Genomic DNA, 6,543 nt, shown 5'->3' with positions numbered 1-6,543 from the left:
GAGGATCATACAGTGTTCATTAGCATGGATCCCAATGGCCTGCTTTGCAGAGGATACAGGCAGTTTTTGCCACTGAGGTAACTAACAACCATTGCCACTGCAGACTACCTGAAGAGGGAGACACCACTCCACACCCCTCCCCAGAAGGAGCTGCTCTTGCATCACTCCAGGATGAAGGCTCCCAGCCCTCCTTAACCTTGTGCATGCCTCAGACCCCAGATCCATGGCTGCTCTGCCTGCACCCACACTTCAGACCCTGACTTCATGACCACTCTGCATGCATAGAGTGGCTGAATGGATTAAAAAATAAGACCCAATTCTATGCTGCCTATATGAGACTCACTTTAGCTTTAAGGACACCCATAAGATGAAAGTAAAAGAGTAGAAAAAGATATTCCATGAAAATGGAAACCAAAAAAGAGCAAAGTAGTTATATTTGAATCAGATAAAATAGACTTTAGTCAAAAACTGTAATAAGAGACAAAGAAGGTCATTATATAACAATAAAGGGGTCATTTAATCAAAAAGATATAACAAGTGTAAATATGCATGCACCCAACCTTGGAATACGTATATATATTAAGCAAATATTAACAGATCTGAAAGCATATAGTGATATACCCCACTTTCAACAATGGGTAGGTCATCCAAACAGAAAATTAATAAGGAAGTATTGGACTTAAATTACACTTTAGACCAAACAGAACTAACAGACATATCCAGAACATTCCATCCAACAGCAGTGGAATAGACATTCTTCTTTAGTGCACACAAAACATTCTCCAGAATAGATCATAGGTTATGCCACAAAACAAGCATTAACCAACATAAGAAGACCAAAGTCACATCGAGCATCCTTTGTGACCACAATGCCATGTAACTAGAAATCAGTAACAGGAGGAAAGCTGGAAAATTCACTAATATGTGGAAATTAAATGACACATTCCTGAACAATCAATGGGTCAAAGAAGAAATCATAGGGAAATCAAAAAATACCTTGAGACAAATGTAAACGGAAACACAACATACCAAAACTTAGGAGATGCAGCAAAAGCAATTCTAAGAGAGAATTTTATAGTAGTAGATGCCTACATTAAAAAGAAAGAAGAATGATCTCAAATAAACAACCTAAATTTACACCTCAGGAACTAGAAAAATAACAAGCTAAGCCCAAAATTAGGAGAGGGAAGGAAAGAACAAAGACAATAGCAAAAATAAATTAAATAGGGACTAAGAGGACAACAGAAAAAAATCTGGTTTTTTGAAAAAATAAAACTGACAAATCGTTAGCAAGACTAAGAAAAAGAAAGAAAAGACTCAAAAAATAAAATCAGAAATGAAAGAGGAGGCATCACAACTGACACTGCAGAAATGCAGAAGTTCATGAGAGACTACTACGAATAGCTATACATCAAAAATTTGGAAAACCTAGAAGAAACTGGTAAACTCCTGGAAACATACAACCTACCAAGACTAAATTGTGAAGAAACTGAAAATCTGAACAGACCTATAACTAGTAAAGAGATTGAGTAAGTAATCAAAAATCTCTCAGAAAACTCCAGGAACAGATGGTTTCACTGGTGAAACTTCACCAAACATTTAAAGAATTAATGCCAATCTTTCTCAAACTCTTCCAAAAAATCAAAGAGAAAGGAAGACTTCCAACATTTTTATGATGTCAGCATTACACTGATACCAAAGCCAGCCAAAGACACTACAAGAAAGGAAACCATAGACCACTGTGCCTAATGAATATTGATGCAAAAATTCTAAACAAAATACTAGCAAACAGAATTCAGAAAAGCATTATAAGGATCATATACCATGACCAAGTAGGATTTTAACAGAACACATTAACAGAATGAAGGGGGAAAAATCAATCATCTCAATTGATAAAGAAGAATTCTTTTATAAAATTCAATATCCTTTCATGATGAAAACACTTCACAGATTAGAAACAGAAAGAAATTACCTCAACATAATAAAGGTCATATATGAAAGCCCACAGCTAACATCATACTTAATGATCAAAAGCTAAATGCTTTACCTCTAAGATCAGAAACAAGACAAGGGCCTTCATCACTTCTGTTCAACATAATACTAGAAATCCAAGCCAGAACAATTAGTCAAGGAAAAGAAATAAAAGGCATCCAAATTGGAAAGAAAAAAGTAAAATTATCTCTGTTCACAGATGAAAGGATCTTATATGTTGTAAACCCTAAAGATCCCACATACACAAAATGTTAAAACTAATAAACAAATTCAACAAACTTACAGGATATAAAAGTATATGAATATCAGTTGTGTTTCTATACATTAACAATGAAGAGTATGAAAAGGAAACCTTAAACACAATTCCATTTACAATCACATCAAAAAGGATAAAATACTTAGAAGTAAATTCAACCAAGGAGGCAAAAGACTTGTATCCTGAAAGCTATAAAAATGTCCTGAAAGAAATTAAAAATACCAATAAATGGAAAGACACTCCATGGTCATGATTGGAAGAATTAATGTTTTTAAGATGTCAGTACTACCCAAAGCAATCTACAGGTTTAATACAATTTGTATCAAATTCCAAACAGCATGTTTTTTTTCTAGAAATAGAAAAATCCATCCTTAAATTCATATGGAATCTCAAGCAACCCTGAGTAGCCAAAACAATCTTTAAGAACAAAGTTGAACATTTCACACTTCCTGATTTTGAAACATATTACAAAGCTACAGTAATCAAAGTAGTGTGGTACTGGTACAAAGACAGATATACAGACTAATGGAACAGAGTAGAGAGCCCAGAGATAAACCCTCATAAAAATGGCTAGGTGATTTTTAACAGGAGTGTCAAGACCATTCAGCAGGAAAATAGTCTTTTCAACAAATGGTGCTGGGAAATGTGAATATCCACATGCAAAAGAATGAAGTGGGGCCCTTACCTTATACCACATACAAAAATTAACTGAAAATGGATAAAAGACCTAAATGTAACATCTAAAACATAAAACAGAAGAAAACATAGGGGTAAAACTTCATAACATTGGTTTTGGGAATAATTTCTTGGATATGACACCAAAAGCACAGGAAACAAAGGAAAAAATTGATAATCTGATCATCAAAATTAAAAATGACTGTGCATCAAAGGACACAATCAACAGAGTGAAAAAGCAACCTATGAAATGGTAGAACATATTTACACATCTTATATCTTATAAGCAGCTAACATGCAGAATACATAAAGAACTCTTACAACTTAACAATAAAAAAAAGATTTGATTTAAAAATTGGCAAAGGATTTGAATAGACATTTCTCCAAAGATATATAAATGGCCAACAAGCCATGTGTTTATTCAAACGTGAAAAAAAATATTCAACAGCACTAATCTTTAAGGAAGTGCAAATCAAAATGAGATACCACCTCACACTCACTAGGATGGCTACTATTTTATACACACACACATACACACACACACAAGCACACCTCAGAGAGATTGCACATTCAGTATCAGATCACCACAATAAAGCAAGTCACACAAATTTTTTCGTTTCCTAGTGCACATAAAAGTTATTTTACATTATACTGTACTCTATTAATTATACAATAGCATTATGTTTATATATATGAATATGTGTGTGTATATATATACATATATATATCTGAATCATTTTGCTATACACCTGAAACTAACAAAACATTGTAAACTATACTTCAGTTTTTAAAATCACAATTTTTAAAAAGTGACCATCAACATGAACACTGGAGTCCTGATCTGATTGAATAAACACGATGAATTCTCTGGACTGAAGATTAAAAAGTAAGAAAATATTAAGATATCCCCTGTAGACAAAAGTTACAAATTAAACCACTTAAAGCAATAACTTTCCAGTAGAAAAACCCTAAGGAGATGATGCGGAGCCCAGGAGAACTGGGCTCAGCCAGACCCAAGGTAATTACTGCACATTTATTTTTAACAATGTCCATTAGGCACTGCTCCCTAGATGCCACGAGTAGCTCCACAAATAATCCAAGTGTGAGACCCACACACCTCTCTGAGGCCCAAGAATCAGGGACTGGTGCCTCCTTGGTCACCCTGCCCTCCAAGCACAGATGCACTTCTCACCCTGTTTTCCATGGGACCCAGGGTTGTGTCTCTGCCTCTAGGCTGCTTCTGAGCTGTCTGCCCCTCTTTAGAAAAAGGAGCAACTCAGGAGGAGGCAGATTCCTCAGGCGGGGTTGGCAGAAATCAGAACAACTTGACAGGTCAATGCCAGTGAGGGGGCAAGAGGAGACACTCCTCTCTCAATGCCCCAAAACATATAAGCCCAAAGGCATTTCCTCTTCCACTTCTCAAAGTAGGACGAGAGACCAGCAGGGGACCTTGGAAACCATCAGGAATCTAACTCCATCACTTTACAGAGAAGAAACCAGAGTGCAGAATTCCTAAAATCACACAGGATTCAATTCCTGGACCTCACTCGGCCCCTGCCCTCATTCCCGACAATGGAGGCCTATCCAGTAATTCCATTCACTTCTAATGCTTATCCTTGGCAGATACATTTGAAAATGTTTGCTGACATTAAGACAGGCTCAGAAGCAGAGTAGATGACTGCCCACAATGGCCTATTTCACATCATGTTGAATGTAAGCAACTTAACAAGGAAAGAACTAGTAGAAATTAAACCTTAAACTGTTCCTATTACCCTCCAAATTAACAACTTATTTTTGTTCGCAGGTGTACAAACATTCTGACACAGATGTCATCTGTATGTACATGCTATCTTATGTTCTGCTTTCAAAGTCTGTATTATAGACAATATCCAGGTATTGACACATTCCTTCATTTTTAATATCTGTAGAATATTCCACTGCATCGATACATCACAGCTGCAAAGCTATTCTCTTATTATTTTGAGCATTTGGTTGTTCCAATTTTTTTTTTTAATTTAGGAATAATGTTTCAACAAATATCTGAACAAATTACCTTATTTTTCCATAGGATTTGTTTCCTGATGTATAGTCCCAAATGTAAAATTCCTACATTTATTACATTTACTTAATCTCTGTAACCTCGGTAAGTTAGATAATAGTACCTATCTGTAGAGTTTGGGGTAGAATTTTAAAGCTAATATTTAAGTACTTAATACAGTGCCTGCTATAGACCATGTATTTATTATTAATTTCTTAGTAATAGTAATATGTCTATATACTTACTTGGAAAGCATGATCACCTAAATATACCTAAACCTTTCCATTAAAATCTATTTATAGCATATATATACCTTTACTTTATCCATTACAACATTCTTTGAACAAATATTTCATTTTCAAGTTGAATTAAAATCTAAATAATCAATTTTATCAATTGTGGGAATGAAATCACCTTTTCGTGCTTTTATTATTGACATATCGATAAGCAATTTACTGATTTCTGTGTGATATTATAGCCTACAACTTTACTCAACTTTATTTTTAGCAATGACTTCATTTCTATTAAGACTTTAGTTATAAGAGATATTGTGTAAAAAAGTTATGTGTTTATCTTTTTTTTCTTTTCAGATAACCATCACCAGCATTTCTAGGGAAACATCATATAAAGAAAGGTAACAGAGAACATCCATTTCCTATTCTTTTGAGGGAAAAGGTTTACATCTTCAATAAACAAGATGTTGAATCTTGATTTTAAATACACAGTTTATCATATTAAGAAAAAACACTCCTTATGTCTTCAGAGTTTTAATTTATAAGGCAATGATACATTTACCTGGATGCTTTATCCAGGTCTAATTACTCATACATTATTTTCACATTTTGTTCATGATGAACTAGGTTAATGGATTTCCTTGAGTCTAAACAGTTAATTCTTTTAATGTGTTAATTTCTTAGTTTGCAGATATTTTATCTGGGGAGTTTATATCTATATCTATGAACAAAATTGACCTAAAATATTCCTTTCACTGTCTTTGTTTAGCTTGAGTTTAAAATATTTGCCTCTAAAAGTGAATTGAATAATAATAATAGTAATAGTAATAGCCAGGTTAACTGCCTACTATGCACTGTCCTATAGAAGCTATGGGTATTTTCTCATTTAACCCTCACAACAACCCCTTTAAGCAAATGTTATTACTCCATCCATTTCACAGATTATTAATATGCTATAATTTTCTATATTTTTAAATTTTTTATCACTGAATGAATTATTGGTTTTTAGAAGATTTTGAAGACACTGGAATCAGATGCCCCTTTAGAAACTATTTAATAACTTTATTTTTCTTTCTCTATTAGCATTATATTCACGTCCTCCAATTCATTTTTGCATCTCTGGGGATATTTCACACATTTGTAAGTAGCCATCTATTTTTTATTTCATAAGATGTATTAGCCCACGATTGAAAAGAATATTCAACTTAAATATGAATCTTTTGTATTGTGTGTTTTCCAAATCCTGACTTCATTTTAATTTTCATTCTCATTTATCAAAATTGATATTGTTTATCAATTATTTTTCAAATAATCAATTATCAGATTTCCACTTTATTTTTCTTCTTCTA

This window comes from Hippopotamus amphibius, chromosome 9, assembly GCF_030028045.1.
Source record: "Hippopotamus amphibius kiboko isolate mHipAmp2 chromosome 9, mHipAmp2.hap2, whole genome shotgun sequence".
Classification (NCBI taxonomy): domain Eukaryota; kingdom Metazoa; phylum Chordata; class Mammalia; order Artiodactyla; family Hippopotamidae; genus Hippopotamus; species Hippopotamus amphibius.
The sequence above is the reverse complement of the archived record's forward strand: the minus strand, read 5'-3'. Positions refer to the sequence as shown.